The following is a 27,099-nucleotide window of genomic DNA, read 5'->3' as shown; positions in this document are numbered from 1 at the left end:
TTCTTTAAGATATTACTGACTGAAAGGGCTTTAAAGGTTGTGTGCATATTTTGTTCTACTTCATCAACCAAAGTAAGTCAGTCAACATTACAATTTATTTATCTTGTTCTACTCCAGTTTCCCTAAATGGACTTGTGCCAGAATAAAGTTCACAAGGTCAGAAAAAAAGATTAATAACATTTTATTGAAGCTAATGTTAAAAAAAAAATTATAGTACATAGGTTGAGAAAAGTGTCTGTAATTAGATTATCCACAAATACCAAGTTAGATTTTTAAAAGTCATATGCTACGTAGAGTACATAATCAGCAATAACCCAAATTTGGGTGAATAGATTTAACAATACAGTTTAGATATTAGAATCCGAATACTCGGGTACATCACTCATGAAAAGTTGTACAGAGATTTGGTTGTGGAAAGCAAAATATATCCATGAGTGGAGACTGTCCCTCAGTAATTGAGAACTAGCTTGATTATCCATTTAGAAAAGAAGGAGGAGTCCGGTGGCACCTTAAAGACTAACAGATTTATTTGGGCATAAACTTTTGTGGGTAAAAAAACCCACTTCTTCAGATGCATAGAGTGAAAATTACAGAAACAGGCATAAATATATATTGGCACATGAAGAGAAGGGAGTTACCTTACAAGTGGAGAATCAATGTTGAAGGCCAATTTAGTCAGGGTGGATGTGGTCCACTCCCAATAATTGAGGAGGAGGTGTCAATACCACTTCACATTTGAAGAATAGGGTTTTTTTTTACCCACAAAAGCTTATGCCCAAATAAGTCTGTTAGTCTTTGAGGTGCCACCAGACTCCTCATTTTTGTGGATACAGACTAACACCGCTACCCCTCTGATACTTGAATCCGTGAGGAAAGTATTTGTTACTTTTCTGACTGCACTTCTCATCGGCGCTCCAGATCATCCCTTCTGGTATTGCCGATGTCCAGTGATGTGTTCTATGTAGTTGTCCCTCGACCACTGACACAAGCTTAAACAAAGGAATAGTTGAAACTTGTAGAACTTTCCTCACTTTTCAGGAGCTGTGATTCAGTATGTTCGAGACAGATCTCCTTTCATGTTCTAATTGCCACCATAACTCTGTTTTTAATGGGTTGTTTATTCCAGGCAACTTTCAGGTTTGAATAGTGAAATTTTCATTTTTCTGATGAAGATGCAACTTGTTGTGTCTCATTCCTCTAAGGGAAATTTTGTTGGTTGGTCCCAAATGCTTTAATAAATAAAACATCTGTATATCTGAAGTAAAACAAACAAACAAAAAAATCACCTGAAGCATGAGAGATCATTGACGTTTCAGTCTTAAGGCTTTTTAAAGGTTGCTTAATTACATCAACTGCCCAGTAACTGCTTCACCAACCCAGTGATTAGAAAGTGTTTATCTCCTTCACAGTTGATTAGTGTCTTTTGCCACCAGGTAGCTACTAAGATAAGTAGCTGCTTTGGCAGGAATGTCCAGACTTAGGAGCGTGCCTCTTACCATGATTAGATTCCTGATCTAGTTATTGGTGCTTGAGGATAAATTGTGGTGCAGTGCTGTGTCTTGAGTCTCAAAATTAACTGGATTCAATTGTGTCTGGGTGTTACACAGCTATTTTTTTTAATGGTTTTAACTACTGTGGTTGTGCTGGCAGGTTACTTGGACAAATTTGTGTGCTAACTACACTATAGCCCCCAACTATGCTAGAGCTTAAACCTTTTTGTGGGTCTGTTTTTGTAGTACAGATAAAGGCTTGTGGTGGGGGGAGCTTGTCCATCATAAAATAGCTTTTTGTCTTCATCTAGTGAGTTGATGTACCCCCTGGAAGATTTGAGTACCACCAGGGGTACATGTACGGTACCCCAGTTGACAATCACTGGACTAGATCTACTGCTCCCTTCCGGCCTTAAACTCTATGAAACTGTGTGGAAATTAATAGGTGTGTATATATAAAGAAAGTAGAAAACAAAATATCAATAGAATTATCTCTAGTTTTGTCATTGTTTAATAATCCTGGCTATATAGTGTGTATTCAGATATTGTTTTAGGAATATTTGGTAGAAAGTAGGGAATTTTTCCACTATTTGGTAAATGTTTAAATAAAAACACAGATCTTTCTGTGAACTTTGCTAGGTCTTCCGGGTGTGTGTGTGCGTGTGTATATTTCTCTCCGCCCCCTGGCAAACCTAGGTTTTTTAAATAAAACATGAGCAACAAACTTTCACAATTTAACTAAACAGCAGCAACAAGTTTTATTGGCTAACATTACTTAAGACAACTTGAAAACAAACTGCTTAAGTCAAAGTACCCATTGCCTTTGTTCCTCTTTCCTTTATGACAGCTGAGCTCTTTGCTTACTCATTTTCAGACAGGGATTTTCCTTTTTGACTCCCTCAACTGGAAGGAGAGTAGTAGGGGTTTTCCTTCGCAAGTTGGAATTTTTCATTTACCAGTAGCCTTTTCTGTACAGAGATTGTAATGAATTATATGTCTTGTGCTCCCTTAAAAAGAAACAAAAAAACCCTGCTGCTAAATTATTTTTTACTTCCTGTGTTGTCCATTTCTTTGTGCCTGGTAGATAACAATTTGAAATCTACAAGATTCCCTCCTCTGTATTATTTCAAATTCATTCGTTCAGTCCTACTACTAAAACCCTTGTCTAGGTCCTAATTATTGCTCAACATGATTACTGCAACTTACTCTTCTTTGTCTCCCAGATACTCACTTTAGCCCTCCTTCAATCTGACCAAATTGCTACCAGGAAGGTGGTCTCCCTTGCTTACTATTCAGGCTTATGTTCAGCGCCTCTTCAAGTACCATCATTAGCTTCCTCTCACCTTCTTCCCCAACTTTAAGCTTTTTACTTCTGCCTCCAATTCCCTGTACAGTTTAGGTCTGTCTCCCTGATCTTGTCTCTTACCCCCTGCCTAGTCCCTTCACTTTGATTAAGCCACATAGCTATTATAATATATGCTTGGAAATCATACCCTCCTTTATGCCCTCCAAGCAGCATAAAGATAGTTTCTTCTTGTTAGGGGTTTTCCCTTCCTCCCAGAGTTCATGGTGGTGGGATGAGTTCACATGACACAATTACAGAGGATTACAATGCAAACACTTGATATCATTTTATAACATGGGGCACAGATGTTATAAGTGAGATTAGTACATGCAGTGTCTTACAAGCATTTCATAAAATCTAAATACATTCTTATAAACTTAATAATATTAACACAGGTGAGCCAGACTGGTTTCCAACTATGTATTGGCCAGTGTTCAGTTGAGGCTTATGGGCCTTTGCATGAACTAGCACATAGTCTACCAGCATTATACCAACTACCTGACTAGGATGGTGATGGTGACTTTGAAATGCTCAGCAAGATTAGAGAGGCAACAGAAACCCCCAAAATAATGGGGGACTTCAACTATCCCCATATTGATTGGGAACAAGTCACCTCAGGATAGGATGCAGAAATTACATTTCTAGATACTGTTAATGACTGCTTCTTGGGCAGCTAGTCCTGGAACCCACGAAGGGAGAGGCAATTTGTGATTTAGTCTTATGAGATGCACAGCATCTGGTTCAAGAGGTGACTATAGCTGAAACACTTGGTAATATCAACCATAATGTAATTAAATATAACATACTTATGGGGGAGGGAATTCCAAAGAAGCCCACCACAGTAGCATTAAATTCCAAAAGAGAAATTACGTGAAAATGAGAAGGCTGGTTAAATGGAAATTAAAAGGAAGAGGCACAAGAGTGAAATGTCTTCAAGCTGCATGGAAGCTTTTAAAGAACATCACAAGAGGCTCAAACTAAATATACGCCCCAAATAAACAAACAGTAATAGAGCCAAAAAATGCCACCATGGCTAAATAACAGCGTAAAAGAGGCAGTTAGTGACAAAAAGACATCTTTTAAAAAGTGGAAGTCAAAACCTACTGAGGAAAATAGAAAGGAACATAAACTCTGGCAAATCAAGTGTAATAGTATAATTAGGCAGGCCAAAAAGAATTTGAAGAGCAACTAGCAAAAGACAAAAACTAAAAAGCAATATTTTTTTTAAGTACAGTAGAAGCATGAAGCCTGCCAAACAAGCAGTGGGGCCACTACATGATTGAGGTGCTAAAAGAGCACTCAGAGAAGACATATGACCACTGTGGAGAAGCTAAATGAATTCTTTATGTTGGTCTTATCACTCAAATCTAGCCTTTCTATCCGATGAGTAGCAGATAACTAATGTAATACCAATTTTTTAAAAAGTCTCCAATGGTGATTTTGGCAATTACAGGCCAGTAAAGCCTAACTTCAGTACCAGGCAAATTGGTTGAAACTATAGTAAAGAACAGAATGATCAGACACAATATATTGGGGAAAAGTCAACATGGCTTTTGTAAAGGGAAATCATGCTTCACCAGTCTATTAGAATTCTCTGAGAGAGTCAATAAACATGTGGAAAGGGTGATCCCACGGATATAGTATACTTGGACTTTCAGAAAGCCTTTGATGAGGTTCCTCACCAAAGAGACCCTTAAGAAAAGTAAGCTGTCATGGGATATGAGGGAAGGTACAAAGGATAGGAATAAATGGTCAGTTTTCACAGTGGAGAGAAGTAAATAGCAGGGTCCCCAAAGGATCTGTGCTGGGACCAATGTTGTTCAACATATTAATAAATGGTCTTGAAAAAGGGGTAAACAGCGAGGTGGCAAAGTTTGAATGCAATACAAAAGTACTCGAGACAGTTAAGTCCAAAGCTGTCTGCAAAGGGTTACTGAGGGATCTCACAAAACTGGTGACTGGTCAAGAAAATGGCAGATGATGCACAATGCTGATAAATACAAAGTAATGTACATTGGAAAACAGACTTCAAACTATACATACAAAATGATGGGGTCATCTTGGAGTCATTGTGGATAGTTCTCTGAAAACATCCACTCAATGTGCAGTGGCAGTCAAAAAAGCTAACAGTGTTAGGAACCATTAGGAAAGGGATAGATAATAAAGACAAAATATCATAATGCCAACTGTAAATCCATGGTATGCGCACAGCTTGAATACTGCATGCAGTTCTCTCTCTCTCTATTAGAATTGGAAAATGAAAATGCATAAGGAAGAGTTATTTACCCCTTCACATAACACAAGAACCAGAGATCACCCAATGAAATTAATAGGCAGCAGGTTTAAAACAAACATAAGGAAGTACTGCACACAATGCACAGTCAACCTGTGAAATTTATTGTCAGGAGAGTTTGTGAAGGCCAAAACTCATAGGCATAGTTTGACTGCTATATAGCCAGGAGGGTGGGGGGTGGGAAGCAAAGTGTCCATGTGCATATGCATACACGTGCATGCTGAAGCCAATGTTCAGCTTAAGTGTATACCCCAAATTAAAGAACACAGTAAAAGAACTAAAAAAGAGCCAACCGTGGCTTAACAACCATGTAAAAGAAGGGGCAATGAGGGATAAAAAGGCATCTTTTAAAAAGTGAAAGTCAAATCCTAGTGAGGTAAATAGAAAGGAGCATAAACGCTGCCAAATTAAATGTAAAAATATAATAAGAAAAGCCAAAAAGGAGTTTGAAGAACAGCTAGCCAAAAAACCAGAAGGTAATAACAAAATGTTCTTTAAGTTCATCAGAAGCAGGAAGCCTGCTAAACAATCAGTGGGGCCCCTGGATGATCAAGATACAAAAGGAGAACTTAAAGACGATAAAGTCATCGCAGAGAAACTAAATGAATTCTTTGCTTCAGTCTTCACGGCTGAGGAGTAAGGGAGACTCCCAAACCTGAGCTGTCTTTTGTAGGTGACAAATCTGAGGAATTGTCACAGTTTGAAGTGTCACTAGAGGAGGTTTTGGAATTAATTGAGAAACTTAACAGTAACAAGTCACTGGGACCAGATGGCATTCACCCACGAGTTGTGAAAGAACTCAAATGTGAAATTGCGGAACTATTAACTATAGTTTGTAACCTGTCCTTTAAATCAGCGACTGTACCCAATGACGGGAAGATAGCTAATGTAATGCCAATATTTAAAAAGGCTCCAGAGGTGATGCCAGCAATTACAGACCAGTAAGTCTAACGTCAGTACCGGGCAAATAAGTTGAAACAATAGTAAAGAATAAAAATTGTCAGACACATAGAAGAACATAAATTATTGCACAAAAGTCAACATGGTTTCTGTAAAGGGAGATCATGTCCTATTAATTTATTGGAGTTCTTTGAGGGGGTCAACAAACATGAGGACAAGGGGGATCCAGTGGACATAGTGTACTTAGATTTCCAGAAAGCCTTTGACAAGGTCCCTCACCAAAGGCTCTTATATAAATTAAGTTGTCATGGGATAAGAGGGAGATCCTTTCATGGATTGAGAACTGATCAAAAGACAGGGAACAAAGGATAGGAATAAATGGTACATTTTCAGAATGGGGAGAGGTAACTAGTGTTTCACAAGGGTCAGTCTTGGACCAATCCTATTCAACTTATTCATAAATGATCTGGAGAAAGGAGTAAACAGTGAGGTGGCAAAGTTTGCAGATGATACTAAACTGCTCAAGATAGTTAAGACCAAAGCAGACTGTGAAGAACTTCAAAAAGATCTCACAAAACTAAGTGATTGGGCAACAAAATGACAAATGAAATTTAATGTGGATAAATGTAAAGTAATGCACATTGGAAAAAATAACCCCAACTATACATACAATATGATGGGGGCTAATTTAGCTACAACTAATCAGGAGAAAGATCTTGGAGTCATCGTGGATAGTTCTCTGAAGACGTCCACACAATGTGCAGCGGCAGTCAAAAAAAGAAAACGTGATGTTAGGAATCATTAAAAAAGGGACAGAGAATAAGATGGAGAATATCTTATTGCCCTTATATAAATGCATGGTACGCCCACATCTTGAATACTGCGTACAGAGGTGGTCCCCTCATCTCAAAAAAGATATACTGGCATTAGAAAAGATTCAGAAAAGGGCAACTAAAATGATTAGGGGTTTGGAATGGGTTCCATATGAGGAGGATTAAAGAGGCTAGGACTTTTCAGCTTGGAAAAGAGGAGACTAAGGTGGGATATGATAGAGGTATATAAAATCATGAATGGTGTGCAGAAAGTGAATAAGGAAAAGTTATTTACTTGTTCCCATAATAAAAGAACTAGGGGCCACCAAATGAAATTACTGGGCAGCAGGTTCAAAACAAATAAAAGGATGTTTTTCTTCACTTAGCGCACAGTCAACCTGTGGAACTCCTTGCCTGAGGAGGTTGTGAAGGCTAGGACTATAATAGGGTTTAAAAGAGAACTGGATAAATTCATGGAGGTTAAGTCCATTAATGGCTATTAGCCAGGATGGGTAAGGAATGGTGTCCCTAGCCTGTTTGTCAGAGAGTGGAGATGGATGGCAGGAGAGAGATACTACCCGTTAGGTTCACTCCCTCTGGGGCACCTGGCATTGGCCACTGTCGGTAGACAGGATACTGGGCTGGATGGACCTTTGGTCTGACCCAGTATGGCCGTTCTTATGTTCTTAAGACAGTTCCTTTGGCTCACTGGCTTTCTTCCCCCGCCTGGAGTGGTACTTGGGCTGCCGATGCTGGGGGAGACAGGCTGTCTTAACGGGGGAGCCCCAGCTGCTGCTGGCCACTTCTCTGGCATCGGCCGCTGCAGCGATGTTGCTGCTCTTGTGCTGCGGCAGCTGCCTGCCTCCTGGGGTTGCTGCTGCTGTCGAGGGGATGCCATATGCCTGGCTCTTGCTTCCCCCCACCCATTCCCGTATCTCCTTCTCTTCCACATCTCCTCCCCCTTCCACTCCCCACTGTCCCTGGCCCCATCCAATCCCATTGTCTCTTACTCCCACCCCCTTTCCTCCAGCCCTCTTTGTCCTGTCCCCCCGGGCACCCATCGTTGTACAGGAAACAGGTGGGCACTAGGACCAGGAGACAGCAGCAAGATGCTTGGGCAGTGACCCAGAGCACAGGAGAACAGCTGCCTCTGAACTGCCTCCTCCATCCCCTGAGCTGAAACGTGCATTGGTGGCGGGAGGAGGAGGTGCAGTGTGGGAAGGAGAAAGCCTCCCCCCTACCCCCTGGGCAGGCGGAGCAGAGCAAGCTTCCCCAGTCACAGAAATTGGTGAGGGAAGTTACAAGTGTCACTTGAACACTTGTAACAGCCCCCCCCCTGTTTTTTTTGGGGGGCAATACTCCCCCTACATTCCCCCAAACTATGACTATGCTAAAACTATAATTGGGTTCAAAAAAGAACTTGATAAGTTTCTGATAGGTCCATCAATGGCTATTAGCCAAGATGGGCATGGATGCAATTCCATGCCCTGGGTGTTCCTAAACTTTTGACTACTAGAAGCTGGGACTAGATGACAGGGGATGGATCACTCAATAAACTGCCCTGTTCTGTTCACTCTCAATGACAAGCACTTGGCAATGGCCACTGTCAGAGACAGGGCTAGATGGATCATTGGTCTGAACAAGTATGGCCGTTCTTATGTTCTAAGCTGTTTAAGAAAATAATGTTACTGCAGTTCTGAGTGCTATGATAAATTAAAACCTTTTATAAGGAGACAAGGAAATTAATCAGCTGCAGCCTAAATTTTTTTCCTGAGGATTATGTTCATGAGCACCACTTCTGATGCCTCGTATGACAGGGTCAGGTGATGCAATATCTGTGAAATATGTATGACGCCCCAGAAGACAATTCAGTGCTGTTGTCCTCCTGTGTGCAGTACTATCTTTGGCTTTCTAAATGGAAAGTTGTCTGTTGTCGTTAGAATCATGAAACGAGAAAAATGGTTGGGACAAGACTGATTACATAAAGCTCAGTTCTGCCCCTCTACACCCATACAGCTCTAACCATTGGAGGCTATATGGCCGTATTTATTAATTTTAACAAATATGGAACAGGAAAGTCAAAGAGCAGGCTTCCCTGACTCTGGATTCCTCTCCACAGACAATCCTCACACGCTCCTGCATTGGTTCATCATAGGGTGACCAGAGAATAAGTGTGAAAAATCAGGACCCTATTTTTTTCAGGGTGAGGGGATAGTTGCATATATAAGACAAAACCCTTAATATCAGGACAGTTGGTCACCCTAGTTCACCATCGTGGGCTTTATTTACAATGTGCTATTCCAGTCCTTGCCCTCCTACATAATGCTTTTTTAACTTGTCTCTAGGCACAAGGGAAGAGTGCTCACCTCCCGAAGATCCTGGGTTTCTCTAGCCCTTTCTTCCTTCCTCTTTCTGCCAGTTTTTTAAGTGTCCTCAGCTGAAGAGCTGGTACACCTTGTTAACTGGTTAATAACCTAGTACTTTATCAGTTATCTCACCAGTTTGGCCCACATGGGGACACTTACAAAGTGCACACAGTGGTTAGCCTACACATGCTCTGTCATAGTGGATAAAGAGAATATGGTAAGAAAAGGAACGTTTCAAAACTTAAGAATATAGGATTTGACAAATCAGATCAGGCCCTAGTCTACCAAATCTCATATCCTGCCTTTGGCAGGGCCAATAGCTTGGTTCAGAGGAAGGTGACCCCTCCTCCAAGCCCCAGTTGCATATATTCAGCAGCGTTGCATGTTGCAACATAAAAGTGCAATGTTCTACATAAAAGGCTTGCATGTTGCAACATAAAAGTGCAATGTTCTACATAAAAGGCTTGCATGTTGCAACATAAAAGTGCAATGTTGTACATAAAAGGCTGTATGGGAAATTACGTTCAGATAGTAATTCAGCCTCTGAATCACGATAAATCTGTGTCACTGAGGGCCCATCTGCTCTTTAAACAGAACCATGTAAGGGGACCTGGTTATAATCTGATTCCAGACTATAGGGTAGATAAGATGTTGACCATATGATTGAACAGTGCTAAAACTTTGGACTATCCAATAGAATGGCTTGGTAATAGAGGTAAGATTTAATTTACACTGCAGAATAAAACTAGGTTGCAACAGGGTCCCTATAATGGTTTGAATTGTAAGACAGCCATGTCCTAAAACAGACAGGAGCATAACAAGCTGTAGATACGTTGCATAAGTGGTAACTATACAACATACAGACTTTGTGAATTCTGTTTAGATCATGTTGAAAATCACACTAAAAGAGCCTTTTCATTTATCCAGCATGACAGAAACTTGTGTTTTAAGAGACTTTGTAAGGAAAAAAAATCACCTGCATTATTTGTATTGTGTTGTTCGAATGGAAAAAATCATGATTAACCAATGGGTCATAATAAAAATGTAAAATCTTTTTATTAAACATTTTTAGTACCTGTCAACAAACATTCTAAAGATTTCCAATACAAACAAAAGCCAACAAACAAACAAAATGCTCTGCAGCATTTTGGTGAAGCATATTTTCATTGTCATATATGTATGTATATAAAAATACTATGTTTGAACCTGAAATTGATCAAGATGACTGAGCAGGTCACTATGTAAAGTAAAAGCTATGGAGTATGTCTCCTGTATGTGTTTAGATAAACCAGAAGTGAAATTGCATAATTTGTTGATGACTACTGGCATTTACGTAGTGTTTTGGAAATTCTTGATTGCAACATTCATTTATTCACAGATGAATGTTTGCAGCTGTGAAACCAAGCATACACTATTTTTGGCCTCACTTATTTATAACCTAAGTTTTAAGACTGGGAGAAACAGACACTCTTAGAAATAATTAAATTAGGTAGGCTGTGCTGCCAGCCTTCATTGTCAGGAGAGACAAAACAAGGAATTGGGATAAAACTCAGTTTGTTTCCATATGTGTTCGTAAGTGAAACCACATAACTTGGATATGCTGCTGGCACCAATTTGCATAACACTTTGGAAATTCCCGAAGTAGGACATAAACGTTTCAGGGGCTGGATGTACTTAGTCAGGAAATCCAGTCATACCATTATGCAATATATTTCTTGGAATGACTAGTCACTACGCATGCCTAGATTGCATATCTTTAGTTATTAACTCTCTGTTGTATGTAAAGAGCACCCAGTTGAAACAAACATATGAAAAGTCTGATTGTAGTCTCTCTACTCCACTTCTTTTAATTAGTGAGGATTTTTTTCTGACGCTTCTCTTTTCTTTCCTTATTTGTTCTGTTGTGGAGCACAACAACAGAACCTTTGTTCTATTCCTATCATAGCTGCTTATATATTGTGATATTTTTCAAAGTATTGTTCCATTGGTATTTTTGCAATGTCTCTGAGGAAAGTACATCAATAAAAGGATATGTGCTTTGCAAATACATGATGTTGAAAAGCCTTTCTACCAATCATCTCAAATAGTAACTTTATTTTTAAATTAGTTCAACTTTGGCCAAAACTAGGTACTATCTCCTGAAAGCAGAATGCTTGTTGTGGGATATCTGCAGGTCTGGGAACATACCAGGGAATCACTGCAGGGGTGGCTGTATTCGGGGTAGGAGAAGGCCAGGGGACCTGCAATGGAGACAATAAATGGATCTAAGACTATGTAGAAAAGCTAGTGAGAGTATAGCCCGACTAGGCATGTCTCAGTTTGTAAGGCTCTCCCTCTACTCATATGGGCCTATGCCAGTTAACTGGCAGTACTGTGTGGGGAGGGGATGGCAGCCCTTTGACCAAATGCTCACTGCTACTACTATCTCCCGTAAGTTTAGAAGTTACTTTCCTTATCTCCGAGGTGACTATGGCCTGGTGTTTACTACAGAGTTAGGTCAGCCTAAAACAGCTTATGTTGACCTAATTATGTCAGTGTACACACCACAGTCTTGTCCTGCCGATGTAAGTGCCCTGTTATACCAACATAATAACTCCACCTCCACAAGAGGCATAGGGCTTATGCTGGTGTAGTTAGGGCGACGCAGTGTCTACACTGCATTACTTACATTGGCACTTGACTGTCTTGTAAATTTCACAGCTCCATACTGCTGCCCGGAGGCTCCTTGCTCAGGAAACAGAGAAGCACGGGTACTGCCCCCAACTCCTGGCTGGGAGCAGGGAGCCAAGAGCCTGTGGAGGGAGAAGGGACAGCTGGGCTCCCAGTCATAGATGCTGACTCCGTGGGTGCTCCGGGGTTGGAGCACCCACGGGGAAAAATTAGTGGGTGCTCTGCACCCACCAGCAGCCAAGCTCCCCTCCCTCTCCCCTGCCTCCCCCCAGCGCACCACATCCCCGCTCCTCTGCCTACCTCCCAGCGCTTCCCACCTGGCCACCACCAAACAGTTGTTTGGCAGCGTAGCAAGCTCCGGGAGGGTGGGGGAGGAGCAGGAACGTGTTACGTTCAGGGGAGGAGGCGGGGAAGAGTCGGGGCCGGGGTGGGGATTTGGGGAAGGAGTCGGAATAGGGGCAGGGAGGGAGCGGAGTTGGAGTGGGGACTTTGGGGAAGGGGTTGGAATGGGGGTGGGGCATGGGAGGGGCCTCATGGAAGGGGTGGGGCCAGTGGCAGAGTGGGGTCGAGCACCCACCAGTGGGAGCAGAAGCCAGCGCCTATGCTCCCAGTGTGGAGGTGTGCAGAGCTCAGAGTCCTAACTCTCAGCCCCCCACACTGCCCCTCTTCAGTTGGTAGAAGCGCTCCTGGTGAGAATGCACATCACCGACAGAAGGAGGGTAGTGCGCAGTAATTACTGCAGTGGCTGTAAGTAGACCTAACATAGGTTGACTTAAGTCTGTAGTGTAGACATGCCCTAAGTGAGATTGTACCAGCTGAAGTCATCACATCTATTTGTGGTTAAATTATGCCAAAGTTGATTTGATATAGCATAGAAAACAAAGTGAAAACCACAAACAAAAGTTAAATAGATGATAAATATAACTAAACTAACCCCTGCAAAAGGCATGCTGTCCCTTGTTAACTGATCATGCTGAGAGACAGAATTTCTCTTTGCCTTAACAAGCTGTCAACTAGCATTCCAGCATTTATATATGAGGATTTTTCTACACTACAGAATGCCCCCTATGCTAACAATGGGTGTCAGCAACTAGTACAGCTGAAAACAGCTGTAAGTGCAGATCAGGACAAATCATGTACAGCACCATTTCAGTAACTGAAGCAGGTTTTAACCATGGTTTGCTGACCATGATTTGTCCACAGTCCTTGTCTACATGGGAAAATTTTAATATAATTGTATAGTATAATGTCCTCTGTGGACACTCATATTCTAACATAAGAATAGCTTTTAGGGGTTGACTTTAACCCCCTTTCCAAGAAACATAACCCAAAGCAAGCGCCCCCGCCCCCGGAAAAAAAACAGACAGCCTCCCCCACCTAACCTTCTTACGCTGGAATAAGTGTGTTCGCACTGTGGGTTGTATCAGTTTAGCTATATCTGATTAAATTCACACTTTAGATTATATGGAAAAAACCTTCCCTGTGCAGACAAAGCATCAGCTACACTTGCAGGTAAAACTATATGCAGCACCAGTTCAACAGCACCACCTGCCAGAAACTGATTTTTTTCTACCGAAAGCAAGAATGGAAAGTTTGTGTGGGCCATGTCTCAGAAAGGGATGTCTCATCTTCTCTTTCCACCCTTTGTCTGAAAATATGCTTTTTCTCCTTTGATGTGGTAATATAGTTTTTATCTAATTCAGTGCACCGTTTAAAAAGCAAAATATGGTAAAACAATACTGAGCTTCCTATTTTAAGCCAGGGCGCCCTTGAATATAATCAAGGTTTTAGTCATATTGTGGTATGTTAATTCTGATTAGGGATGTAAATAGCATGTAAAAAACCTAACCGTGTAACCAATTAAAATTATATCGGTTGAACAATTAAATGTTTAATGGGGGAACCAGGGGACAGGATGTTTTACATGGGATTCTGCTGCTGCCCTGCACCGGGGATCCCTGCTGCCGCTGGTGTCCCAGGGATCCCCCCTGCAGCCGGTGTCCTGGCTGCTAGGCCCACGGTCGGAATTCAGCTGCTGGCCTCATGCTGGGGATCACTGCTACCACCCCACACAGGCCACTGGCATCCCTAGGTGTGGGGCTGGAAGTGGAGTCCCAGCGGCGGGGCTGGCAGCTGGGATTCCGGCCGTGGGGCCAACAGCTAGGACCCTTGGTGTGGGGCCGGCAGCGTAGTCCCCCTGGTGGGGCTGGCAGACGAGATCCTGGGCTTGGGGCTGGCAGCCAGAACCCCGGGTGCAGGGGTGCGTGTGGCGGCAGCCGGGACCCCGGATGTGTGGGGCGGCAGCTGGGACCTCGGGTGCAGGAGGCGGCAGCAGAACTGAAACTGATAAGCATCAAGTTTAGCGGTTAACCGGTTAAATTTTACATTCCTAATTCTGATATTCTTTCTTTCCCTGTTCCATTGTTTATTTGAATACTAATCTGCATTTAATAAAATATTGAATTTCTCCTAAGTGTGACCTTCTGATGTTATGCATAAACACGCATGTTTTTCTTATTGCTCTTTAAAGTAATACATATAGTACCTGATTCAAAGCCCATTGAAGTCAATTGGAATTTTTCAGTTAATTTCAGTGGTCTTTTGACCAGACCCATAGAGTTCCTGACACAAAGTAACTATTACAAAGCAACCCTTACAGATCCATATTATACAGAACAGTAAAATATTAAGTTAACTTTAGTGGATACAATTCAGAATGGGTATAAAAGACCTCAGCCATTATAGAGATGAAGAAGGAGCCTGTTCAAGAGCCGTATCAAGGAATTTCTGCAGGTTGGAGGCAGATAAGGAATTATTCACTAACACAAACAAACCAACCAACAATGACCACATTATTGAAGGGGACTTAAGATTACTTAACTTAACATGTGCTTTGTACTCTCTCAGAACACGAAACTTGGCAGCCAAAACCAGAAACCTCTGAGAACCAGGAAATACTCTCAACCAATGCACAAAAATTAGAGAACCATGAAATTCAATGAAAGTAAATGCAGTTAGAGTCAGGCCTCCTACCCCACAATCCCACACAACCTTAACTTTCTCCTTTTTGATCGCCACTTGGAGAGGTCCTTAGGGCAGATCACAGTGCTGTATCTTCCCTAAGATACTGTCTAAGGGTAGTGGGGAGGATGAAGAAGACTAGTGCTAGGAAAACTCTAAATAAGTTTTACATGTTTAAAATACTCTGATCCCTTCTCCAAGGAATCTCTCAGGGAGATTGCAATACCTCAGTCTGCACTGAGGCTTATTATTTAGGATGATGTATGGCAACTTGCTGCTAACTCCCTGGATCAATGGTGCTGCACAGTGAGGGTCCTTAAATATATGAATAAGGGTATGCCTGGGACATGCGATTCCCAGCTTGAGCTAGTGCCTAAAAAGAGCAGTGTGTCCGTGGTGGCACAGGCTGAGTACAATCCCGCCTGGCCCCCTGGTTATGTACTTCAGTGGCTAGGCTGAGCCACCGTCCATGGTGCCATAGACACACTGCTATTTTTAGGTGATCACTCAAATAGAGCTAGCACAGTATATCTAGGCAAGCTGGCAATTACAACTCCAAGCTTAAATGGCGCTGGACATCTAACACTGTGAATGCCAGTGAAAATGAGGTTAGATCAGAGGCTAAAATAGGGAATGAACAAGTTAAAAAATTACTTAGACAAGTTAGATGTCTCCAAGTCACCAGGGCCTGATGAAATATATCCTAGAATACTCAAGGAGCTGACTGAGGAGATATCTGAGCCATTAGCAATTATCTTCGAAAAGTCATGGAAGACGGGAGAGATTCCAGAGGACTGGAAAAGGGCAAATATAGTGCCAGTCTATAAAAAGGAGAACAAGGGCAACGCAGGACATTCAGTTTAATTTCAGTATCCGGAAAGATTATGGAGCAAATAATTAAGCAATCAATTTGCAAACATCTAGAAAATAATAAGGTGATAAGTAACAGTCACCATGGATTTCCCAAGAACAAATCATGTCAAACTAACTTAATAGCTTTCATTGACAGGGTAACAAGACTTGTGGATGGGGGGAAGCGGTAGATGTGGTATATCTTGACTTTAATAAGGCTTTTGATACTGTCTCACATGACCTTCTCATAAACAAACTAGGGAAATACAACCTAGATGGAGCTACTATAAGGTGGGTGCATAGCTGGTTGTAAAACCATTCGCAGAGAGTAGTTATCAATGGTTCATAGTCAAGCTGGAAAAGCATATCATATGGAGTCTTGCAAAGATCAGTTCTGGGTCTGGTTCTGTTCATCATCTTCATCAATGATTTTAGATAATGGCATACAGAGTACAGTTATAAACTCTGTGGACGATACTAAGCTTGGAGGGGTTGCAAAGTTCTTTGGAAGATAGGATTACAATTCAAAATGATCTGGACAAACTGGAGAAATGGTCAGTAAGGACATATGCAAAGTACTCCACTCAGGAAGGAACAATCAGCTGCACACATTCAAAATGGGAAATGAGTGCCTAGGAAGGAGTACTGCGGAAAGGGATCTGGGGGGCCATAGTGGATCACAAGCTAAATATAAGTCAACAGTGTAACACAGTTGCAAAAAAAGCAAACATCATTCTGGGATGTATTAGCAGGCAGGAGCAGATTTACCATGAAACAACCCATGTGGTGGCACGGGGCCCCCAACGACAGTGCCAAGTCCCGGCCTGTGGTGCAGCAGGACTCAGGCAGGCAGGCTGCCTGCATACTGTGGCTGGTGGCCCCATCCTGCTCATGGAAGCAGCCAGCTGCTTCTATGTCTCTGTGCGCCCCGGGCAGCGCATGGAGACCCGTTGCCCTCCTCCCCCAAGGCGCACACAGAGACGTGCCAGGAGCAGCGCAGCAGAACTAAGGCGACTCCCTGCCTGCTCTGCCTCCCTCCCTCCCTCCCTCTGCACCGCTTCAGGAAGTGGCCAGCATGTCCCTGTGGCCCCTGGGAAGGTGGTGTCTCCATGCACTGCCTTCGCCCTGACTGCTGTCTCCGCAGCTCCCATTGGCTGGGAACCGTGGCCAATGGGAGCTGTGGGGGCAGTGCCCGCGGGCAGCAGCGCACGGAGACCCCCCTCTCTGCCCCTGCCTAGGAGCTGCTGCCGGAGGGGTGTGTGTGCCAGTTGCTTTGGGAGCCCTGCCGCCCGAGGTAACTCCCCTGCTGCACCCCAACCTCCTGCCCCAGCCCAGAGCCTGCAGCCCATACCCAAACTTCCTCACAGAGCCTGCACCCCACACCCCCAGCTGCACCCCAGTCCCCTGCCCCATCAAGGTACCTCATTTTATTTTCATTTACTTTCCATTACTTATAATATAGGAGGAGGATAAAAAAAAAGAATGATAAACGGGGGGCAAAGAGGGAGATAGGAGAGAATGTTGTTTTTCTTGGCTGCGTCCCAAGGGGGGCCCCGAAAATGAAGCTGCACACAGGGCCCCACTAACTCTAAATCTGCCACTGTTAGCAGGAGCGTTGTAAGCAAGACACAAGAAGAAATTCTTCCGCTCTACTCCACGCTGGTTAGGCCTCAACTGGAGTATTGTGTCCATTTCAGGAAAGATGTGGACAAATTGGAGAAAGTCCAGAGCAACATAAATGATTAAAGGTCTAGAAAAAATGACCTATGAGGAAAGATTGAAAAAATTGGTTTTGTTTAGTCTGGAGAAGAGAAGACTGAGGGTGGACATGATAACAGTTTTCAAGTATATAAAAGGTTGTTATAAGGAGGAGGGAGAAAAATTATTCTTCTTAACCTCTGAGGATAGGACAAGAAGCAATGGTCTTAAATTGCAGCAAGTGTGGTTTAGGCTGGACATTAGGAAAAACTTTCTAATTGTCAGGGTAGTTAAGCACTGGAATAAATTACCCAGGGAGGTTGTGGCATCTCCATCACTGGAGATTTTTAAGAGCAGGTTAGACAAACACCTGTCAGGGATGATCTAGACAATACTTAATCCTGTCTTGAGTGTAAGGGACTGCACTAGATGAACTCTTGAGGTCCTTTCCAGTCCTACGATTCTATGCAGACATAGTATAAGAGTGTAGAGCTGGAGTTGCATGGGGAACATGGAAAACGGCATATGTTGTTAGAGGGAGGTAAGATACAGTTATAGTCTCATTTGACCATCCTGTGCACTCAATGAGGCAAGGTCCTGTGGAGAAAATAGTATGTGATTCTGTAATTAAAGACTATGTCATAATTAATATGTACAGAATGACGGCAAAACTAAGGTTGCAAGGCCAGCCTTATTCTGGCATTTTCTAACTTTAAAGAGCTTGACTTTACAATGCATATTATTTTGTTTTTATGTAGTTTCTTTTGTATGAATCATATAAATACATAATCAAATATATAAAAACCAGCTAACTAATAAGACATGTGGCTATCATCATCCTAACCACATTGCTTGTTATGTTGTATTCCTTTCCCCAATTTGTAATAATTTCCTTGTTCTTTTAGATTTTAAACTCTTCGAGGGATGGATTGTCTTCCTAAATGTGTGTACAGTGTTTAGCTCATTTTGGGTGATACTGAAATAAACCATAAAAATAGAATTGTTATCCCCTCCAACTATTGATATTATGGACTCTAAACTTTATCCTTACAGGTCCCCATGGTATACAGATAGTGTTGGATAGATGAAGTAGAAAGAAAGACAGCTACAGTGCTGGTGACGGAAGTCTATAACTGATTATAAGTCTGTAACTGATTATAGCCAAGTTTTGGATGTCTTATGTCATAGCTGTGCAAGAAGCCAAGAAAGGTTTCTTCACCTCTACTACAGCATCCAGGAAGTCATGATCAATTAAAGTATTTTGGGTGTAGGCAGATAAATTAATCCATGTTGCCTTCACTTGCTTTGGAAGTGTTTCAAGCTGTGAAGTGTATAAACTATACTGCAGGCAAGATTGCTCTGAATTGGAATTAATTATTGGCCCCAGTAGAAGCAGAATTTTGTTTTGGGAAAGAAGATCCGAGAGTCTGTGCTGATTGTCAGGTAGCTTTGAAGACACTGTCCACAGAGTGTTGTTGACACTTTTCTACAGGCCCTAGAAAGAGTTGCCAGAGGTGCTCCAGTGGCCACATTGGACCATTCTTTTGAGAGACATCAACTACAAAGGCAGAATATCTCAGGCACCTCAGGCCTTGAAGGAACTCTAGTAGTGATTTCTCAAGACGGACTCCTGTAAAGGACCGGTGGAATTCTGGTATGCCTCACACACTGCAAGAGAGTCATATGCCAATGTCTTGGGCTGGGGAGCCCATTGTGAGATTAGTGCCCTTATTTAGAAATCTAAAAGATATTGTCCATATCTTATGTTTAAGAAGGTGGTGTTAAAATTAACAGCCCTACTTAGATTCGTAACTCTCTAATGAGTACCAGAAGTAAGGGTCTCAAATATTTCTCTATGTCAATATTGTGGGGTCTTGTTTTTATTGTCTAGGAGAACAAAAATAGCTTTCTTGTCTATTTTTTTATTGTCATTAAGCTTTGAGAAGTTTGTGACCTCCAGGCACATGAAAATAAAACTGTTGCTGTCTGGCCATCAAGTGAACATCTGCTACTTATTTCTCTGATGATCACATCTATCGCTTTTGTTCACTATTCTTGTCAGGAGGGCTAGCTATGTTATGAAGTGGGTGGGATACATTTTTTTGGGTTCATACTATGTGAGGGGTTATGGCTTGCGAGGCAGTAATGGTTGGTGCCAAGGAAGGGGATATCCTAATAGCATTCAACTGTTCAAGGGATTTTGAATGAAAGTAATTCTACCATGAACTAATTGTGGCATCTCTTCTATGTTGGATTTTATTATAGAGTTTGAATTAACAGTGTCATCATCCATTAGAGATTTGAGTTGAAATTGTCATTTTCCCAGAGCATAAGCTTGAACAATTAGTCAAGATTTCAATAAAGACTCAGAGGTGAGTTGTTCATATTCCTTCCCTTACTCTCCTATTTTTATAGCTTCTTGGAGTTTATAGAACCCAGTTTGACTGGGTAATTTCTTTTGCTCCACTAAATGATCATGATTTCCTCTCTTTGAATATCTATGCGGAAGTATATGACAATCTTGCATCAGGGAACAAGTCCAAGAGTTGTTATTGCTTTATTTTTAGATGGCTTCCTGTTTGTTTTGGACACAAAGAAGATGAGTTGTTCTAGTCCCCAGACGTAAAATTAAGTTATGTATATGTGGGGCCATAGTACCCCCTAATGTCCTAAAGATTTTTCTTATTTGTTGCAGAGTAATTTGTTGGGGAGTAGCCTTAAATTGGGAGAGCACTGTAATTTTAATTTTATTTTTGGAACTTGTGCCAGGGATGCCAAGAACTTTAGATAGGCGCCTCTTCTTAATTTTGCATAAATAAATTAAAAAAAAACCTTCCCCCTGAAAATATGTTTCTTCCAGTTGCTGGTTTGGGAAAATTATAATTTGTTTCAGATGCTAGTTTGCTAAAGTTAGTCTCCAAGTCCATTTTTTGGCACCAGAACAAGTGTCATGATTTTCAAAAATACTGAGCACCCACCAGTTCTTTCTTATTTTTATGGGAGCTGATGGGTGTTCATCTTTTTTGAAAATCAGGCCATTAATTTGGTGCCTAAAGATGGATTTAGGAGCTGAAATTTTATGTACCCATTTAAAAAAATCTTATTCTAAATCTCCAAAGTATATTTTAATTTCAATGATTTTCCATTCCAACACCATTGCAATGTAAGTGTTATTGGGGTACAGTATGACTAGTCTAACAGGTTACAATATTTATTTAGATTTAAATAATATTAAAAAAATCTATACAAAGAGCTCCAGTCAACCTGACAATTACAACAACATAGTAATAACCACTTAGTTGCAGTAAAATCATATCTACATAACCTACAAAGTCAGTCCACCTGCAGCATTAAACAATCAAATCATAACAAATTAAGTCAGCCAGCCAGTAAATCAAAGAAAAGTCTTTTCTATTCTATACTATTTAAGTTTTTATAGCACACATAATCAGTTTATAGGCTCAAGGTTAGTTAATGGCTTTTCTTCTTAGGAAGTGACTTGGGATGCACAGTGGAAGAATGCTCCTGTGTGACTGTTGGTACAAATCAGAAGCCACTTAGTTTATATAATAACCTAGGGTGATATAAATCCTGTTGTAGTCTCAGATTAGTGGTTAATCTTTCTGTTTTTTTCTTTTCTATATTTGTTTGCCAAATTTTTATTGAAGAGGTGGATTAATTTAGGTAGTTTGTAGTAATATACCCCAATTCTCTGCAATAGTGAAAAAATAGTTATTTACTAACTTTCTTTGGCCTGCATTGCTTCCAGCTCTCAAAACAGTCCCACTGGAAAGATGGAAATGTCTCTTTCAAAAACCATTATGAGTGAGGCTTTTATTTTAATATTAGAATAGAAATAAGAATCCAGATTTCTGTATTTCATCATAGACATACACAAAGAATGCCAGACTGAAACAGAAGAGTAACAGGGTTGCTGACCTGTGCTACTATAGAAAAGAGCTTTTGCTCTTCATTCAGGCAAAACTCCTAGTTCTGATTTGTTGTCCACAAGCAGTAACAAGATTGAAGTACTTAAGCTAGCTAAGGTTAGTATTTTAAAATAAATATGTTAATAGTTATTTTATATTTTTAATTATTTCAGGTTACTGGCCAGATAGGAATTAGCTGATAAGGTTTAAATTGGTGACTAGATACCACAGTCATGGGTGAAACAGAAATGCGTAGAGTAAAGGAGTACTTATGGCACCTTAGAGACTAACAAATTTATTTGAGCATAAGCTTTTGTGAGCTACAGCTCACTTCATCGGATTTATTCAGTGATGTAGCTCACGAAAGCTTATGCTCAAATAAATTTGTTAGTCTCTAAGGCGCCACAAGTACTCCTTTTCTTTTTGCGAATACAGACTAACACGGCCGCTACTCTGAAACCTGTCAGAAATGCCTAGATAATCTAGATAAGAGAAGAGAGAACATATGTAAGAAGCATTTAAGGCAGTGTTCCCCAAACATTTCACAGTTGCACTCCCCCTTACCCCTGTCTGCGCCCCCAACCCCACCAGGAGCTGGTAGTGCTGGGGGGGGTGGGGGGTGGGGAGCGCTACTGACAGGGGTAAGAGGGTTGAGTCTGGGGCTATGAATGGAGCCATGGTGAGGGGCTGGGGCTGGGGGCGGGACTAAGTCTGCACTGGGAATGGAGACATATTGAATTCTGGGAGGCTGGCCCACTGGGCTCCCTCACCCTCCACAGGTGGTAAAAGGTCTTGCCACTTGGGGTGGAACAGGAGGGTGAGCAAGTGAAATATGTGGAGCACAAGCATGTAGAGTTGTTCCCTAGGTGCGGTTCGGAAGCGAAATGGCTGCACTGCGTGCAGATGGCTTGGGTTCCAGAAAAAACGGGGCCAGGAGGCTGGGGAGGGGGGGGGGGGGGGCTTGCGGGGCAGGAGCCTGATGAAAAGGTCGGAGAGCCAGAGGTCTGGAGTGAGCTGGGGGCACCCTCTCGCAGGACCTGCTCAAGGAAAACCCAAGAGGTGGGCAATAAGGCTGCCCCATCTTCTGGAGTATGAACAGGAGGGTCTGAGGGGTGGAGAGCCCCATGCGTCAACCAAGCACCCGGGAATCCATCTAGTTTCCCTGCTCGTAATCCAGGAGGTCTCTCCTGGTTTCTGCCAGGACCAGCCTCCGGTGCACTGAGGCGGACTCCGCCGCCTGCACACTAAGATGGGGTTGTGTAGCATGGGCTCTGAAGTTAGCCGGGAGCTGGGGCTGGAGCGGAGTTGAGGGCAGAACAGGGCTGGGTGGCGATCCCTCCCTACCCCCTTTTGGGGCTGGCTCAGGCCCCGCTATGCCCCCCCCAAAGTTCCTCCATGCCCCCCTACGTGGGTGCACCCCACAGTTTGGGGACCTCTGATTTAAGGAGATGATATTTCATCGAGTGGTGAATAAATGGATTAACTTCTTACTGAGGTGATGGAGTCCATAGCATTAATGTACTGATTAAAAGCTCTTTGGGGCAGCAACTGTCTTTTCAATATATGTACACCCAGTGCCTAGCACAATGAGGCCCCAATCCCAAAGTAAATATTAAATAAATGTAATAATTAATTTGAGCAAAAATGGATGACTATCTGGAATTTATCAAATTCCATCTAGGGATTTATAAAGTGTAAATTACTGGTATCTCTGAACCAGAAGAGGTGGGAGTAATCAGTTCCCACAGTGGGTCCTGATCCTGAACAGGGCTTAGATTCTATCATAATATAACAAATAACAATTTTTGTGTCTTCCCCCAGCTCAGCCATGCTTTTTCTGCATGAGAGTATTTCTGAATTCTTTGATCAGAAATTTTGTTTTTTAAATAATTTTATAATTATATGTAGCGGCATAGAGATGTCAGAGTGTCATCACAGTTCCAGGCACAAAGAGTCCATAATCTATTTGTATTACTACACTATTTTTCAGCTGTGTATATCACTTTGGGCCTAATTCTGTCACCCTTGCTCACCTTACTCTGTGAATAATCATGATGAAATCAGAATCGGGCCCTTTGCGATCTTTGTTTCTCAGACCCTTTCTAATCTTGATTACGACTTCCTGCACTCAGATTTCATTTTGTCTTTTCCAGATGGTCTCTTGGCACCATCTAGTGTCTGATTGTTGCATGTTCAGCTAAGGAACAAATGGGATCTTAGTTTCAGTACAATATAGAATATAGTGCATATGTGATGAAAAGTTTCAGAAAATAAATGAAATATAAGTTACTTCCAAATGAATAGCTGGACGTGGTAATAGTGCATTAAGTTTAACCAGGATAAGTATGTGGCTAGCCAATTGTCTTAGAATATTAATAATCAGAAAATAAACTAGCAAAATTGTAATCTACTAATTTTGACAACTGTTCTTATTGAAACTGCTCATTTCCCTTTCTCTAGACAAATATTGATACAGGGTGTCATCTGCAATTTGGACCTCTCTATAGTTCCTCATTTTATACGTAAATCTTGCCAATTCTTTCTTCATAACATCTAATATGTGGCCTTTCTTATCCATTTGTACAACTAAAATTCTCATTCAAACTCTCACCATTTCATATATCAGCTACTACAATATTGTTCTCTTTGGCTTTGACAAATGCAGTCTTGCCCTGTGCATATCCATTCAGAATGCTTGTGCAAAGATCACTTTCTTAGCTTGTTGCTTTGACATTGTCACTCCTCACTTTGAATGCCTCCCCAGGCACCTCCTTCTCTCTCACATCAAACACAAACTGCTTGTATTCACTTTCTTTGCTCATTGCTTTTATCTTGTCACCCCTCTTTTTGAATCCTTCCACAAGCTCCTTCTTCTCTCTCTCATGTCAAACATGAAATGCTTGTATTCACTTTCAAGTACCTTCACAGTCAATCCCCAACCTATCTATCATCTCTCATTTCCTATCAAGCGCTACATCAGGGGTCAGCAACCTTTTAGAAGTGGTGCGCCGAGTCTTCATTTATTCACTTTAATTTAAGGTTTCACATGCCAATACTACATTTTAACGTTTTTTAGGTCTCTCTCTATAAGTCTATATATTATATAACTAAACTATTGTCATATGTAAACAAGGTTTTCAAAATGTTTAAGAAGCTTCATTTAAAATTAAATTAAAATGCTGATCTTACACCGCCGGACCGCTCAGCCCGCTGCTGGCCTGGGGTTCCATTCACCTAGGCCGGCAGCGGGCTGAGTGGGGCCTGCGGCCGGGCCCCCAGCTGGCAAGGGAGGGTGGTGAAACACTGGAATGCGTTGCCTAGGGAGGTGGTGGAATCTCCTTCCTTAGAAGTTTTTAAGGTCAGGCTTGACAAAGCCCTGGCTGGGATGATTTAATTGGGGATGGGTCCTGCTTTTGAGCAGGGGGTTGGACTAGATGACCTCCTGAGGTCCCTTCCAACCCTGATATTCTATGATTCTATGAAGGGACTGGCAGCCAGAACCCCAGACCGGCAGCGGGCTGAGCGGGGCCAGCGGCTGGGTCCCCAGACCAGCAGTGGGATGAGCGGCTCAGCCCGCTGCCGGTCTAGGGTTCCGTCCGCTGGCTCCTGACAGCCAGGGTCCCGGCTGCCGGCCCCGCTCAGCCCGCTGCTGGTCTGGGGTCCCGGCCCTGTCCGCATAGAGTAGGTACCTACTTTCTCCCTGGTTCTGGCCCATTCTCTTCCTCTCTCTGCACTGAGATGAGGGTGGGAGTACGCTGAAAACAGGGCTGGGGGAAATGGAGCAGGCAGGGGGTTGGGGTGCAGGGTCTGGCCAGGAGCTAGAATGAGGGAGGGGGCTCAGGGTTGGGGCAGAAGGTTTTGGTGCGGAGCGCTTACCTGGGCAGCTCCCATTTGGTGCGAGGGGTGCAGGTGGGAATGTGGGGGTGTGTGTGCAGGAGCTCCCGTTTGGTGCTCAGGGTGGGGATGTGGATGGTGCAAGAATCAGGGCATGGAGTGTGGGGGGGCTGGGTATGTGTGGGGGGTGCAGGAGTCAGGGCAGGGGGCTGGGGTGCCAGAGTCAGGGCTGGGGTTGTGGGGGGTGCAGGGGTCAGGGCATGGAGCTGAGGTGTGTGGGGGGTGCAGGGGTGAGGGCAGAGGGCTGGGTGTGTGTGAGGAGGGTTCAGTGGTCAGGGCAGAAGGAGGTGCAGGGCTCAGGGCAGAGGGCTGTGGGGGGTTCAGGGTCAGGGCAGAGGGCTGGGGATATGTGAGTGGGGTGCAGGGGTCAGGGCAGAGGGCTGTGGGTGTGGGCTGAGGTTGTGGGGGTGCTCCCAGCCCCCTCCCCTGAGCGGCTCATGGCAGGGGGCTGGAGGGGATATGCCAATTCACCCCCTTCCCCAAGATCCCCGGACCAGAGAGCCCGCTGCGGCTCCGATTTCCCTCTCCCCATCCGTAGCAAGAGCCATCAGCTGAGGGAGGGAGAGAAGGAGGAGCAGGAACCCTCCATGCTGGGGGAAGAGGCGGGGGGAGGGGGAAGCTTGCCTCTGCAAGGCGAGAGCGATGGGTGGGGGTGGAGAAGAGTGGGCCGGGCTGGGCAGGATTTTTAATTGCACGCTGCTGTCCCCGGCAGACAGCAGCATGCCATTAAAAAAGGCTTGTGTGCCCTGTTTGGCACGCGTGCCATAGGTTGCTGACCCCTGCGCTACATGCTTGGCTCCAACTGACCAATGATGCCAGCCTCCACTGCCCACTTGTTAAATTTTGCACCATCTTGTGCTTTCTCCCATGCTGTCCCACATGGAGAAACACTCCCCAAAACTATCTGCAAAGGTATCTCATTATCCACCTTCAAATCCCTTCTCAAAACTCTCCTTTGCCGTGATTCTTAAAAACAAAACAAACAAACAACTTGACAATGATTAGGCTGTTGCTGTGTAAAGACTGTGTATTGCCTGTCATGCTCATTGTTCACTTGTACTCCCACTGTTGGTCTGTCTGTAGCCCTGTGTTGTCTCTTGTCTCATACTTAGTTTCTCAACACTTTGGGACAGAGACTGTATTTTTGTTTTGTGTTTGTTCAGCACCTAGCACAACAGGGTCCATGATGAGGCTGCTAGACACTATGGTAATACAAATAATAAATAATGATAATTTAGACTCCTATCTTGCTTTTGCTCATGTGGCGCCCCACTGACTTCAATAGGATTGTGTGGACCCCAGGCTCCACACACGTGAATCTGATGGAAGGAGTAAGGTCACTGATTATGAGAGCAAGCGTGTATGTGTGTGTGTCTTCTAGGGTGACCAGATGTTCTGATATGAAGGGCTTTGTCTGAGACAGGAAACTATCGCCCCTCCCCACAAATAAAAGTGTCCCAATTTTTCACACTTGCTATCTGGTCACCCTAGTTTTTTTCCTCCAGGCTAGCAGGGTTGTTCCATCATTTCCTGGTACCCCAGTAGCACCTAGGCACAACCCAGGCTGGCTTGTGCTAGGTGCTGTCCCTGCCCTGAAGAAGTTACACGCTAACCGTGGGCAGGAGGCGGGCGTGGCTCCATCCTCCCCTCGCTGGCAGGGCTGTACCGAGGTGGTGGGCGGGTTCCCCTGCCAGACCCGGGCCCCCATCGCGCAGCCGGAGCACCACCCCAGGGCCGACCGCCGCCTGAGGGAGCCGGGAGGCGCGGACGCTAAACGCCGTCGCCCAAGCAACGCCCCGCCGCGGCTCGGCCCTGGCAGAGCAGCTCCG

At 43.3% G+C, this 27,099-nt stretch overlaps 1 long non-coding RNA gene across 1 annotated transcript; it reads right to left on the bottom strand.

The window, feature by feature from the left end:
- Positions 1 to 165: 165 nt before the first annotated feature.
- Positions 166 to 27,098, bottom strand: LOC142071533 (uncharacterized). The gene is made up of 2 exons (XR_012667610.1): positions 26,884 to 27,098; positions 166 to 1,255 (listed from the first exon to the last, which is right to left on the bottom strand). It is a non-coding gene; the product is annotated as an uncharacterized LOC142071533 (long non-coding RNA).
- Between the last annotated feature and the right edge of the window lies 1 nt (position 27,099).

The sequence above is a fragment of the Caretta caretta genome, chromosome 3 (genome assembly GCF_965140235.1).
Source record: "Caretta caretta isolate rCarCar2 chromosome 3, rCarCar1.hap1, whole genome shotgun sequence".
Classification (NCBI taxonomy): domain Eukaryota; kingdom Metazoa; phylum Chordata; order Testudines; family Cheloniidae; genus Caretta; species Caretta caretta.
This window is presented reverse-complemented; position numbering and strand designations above follow the sequence as displayed.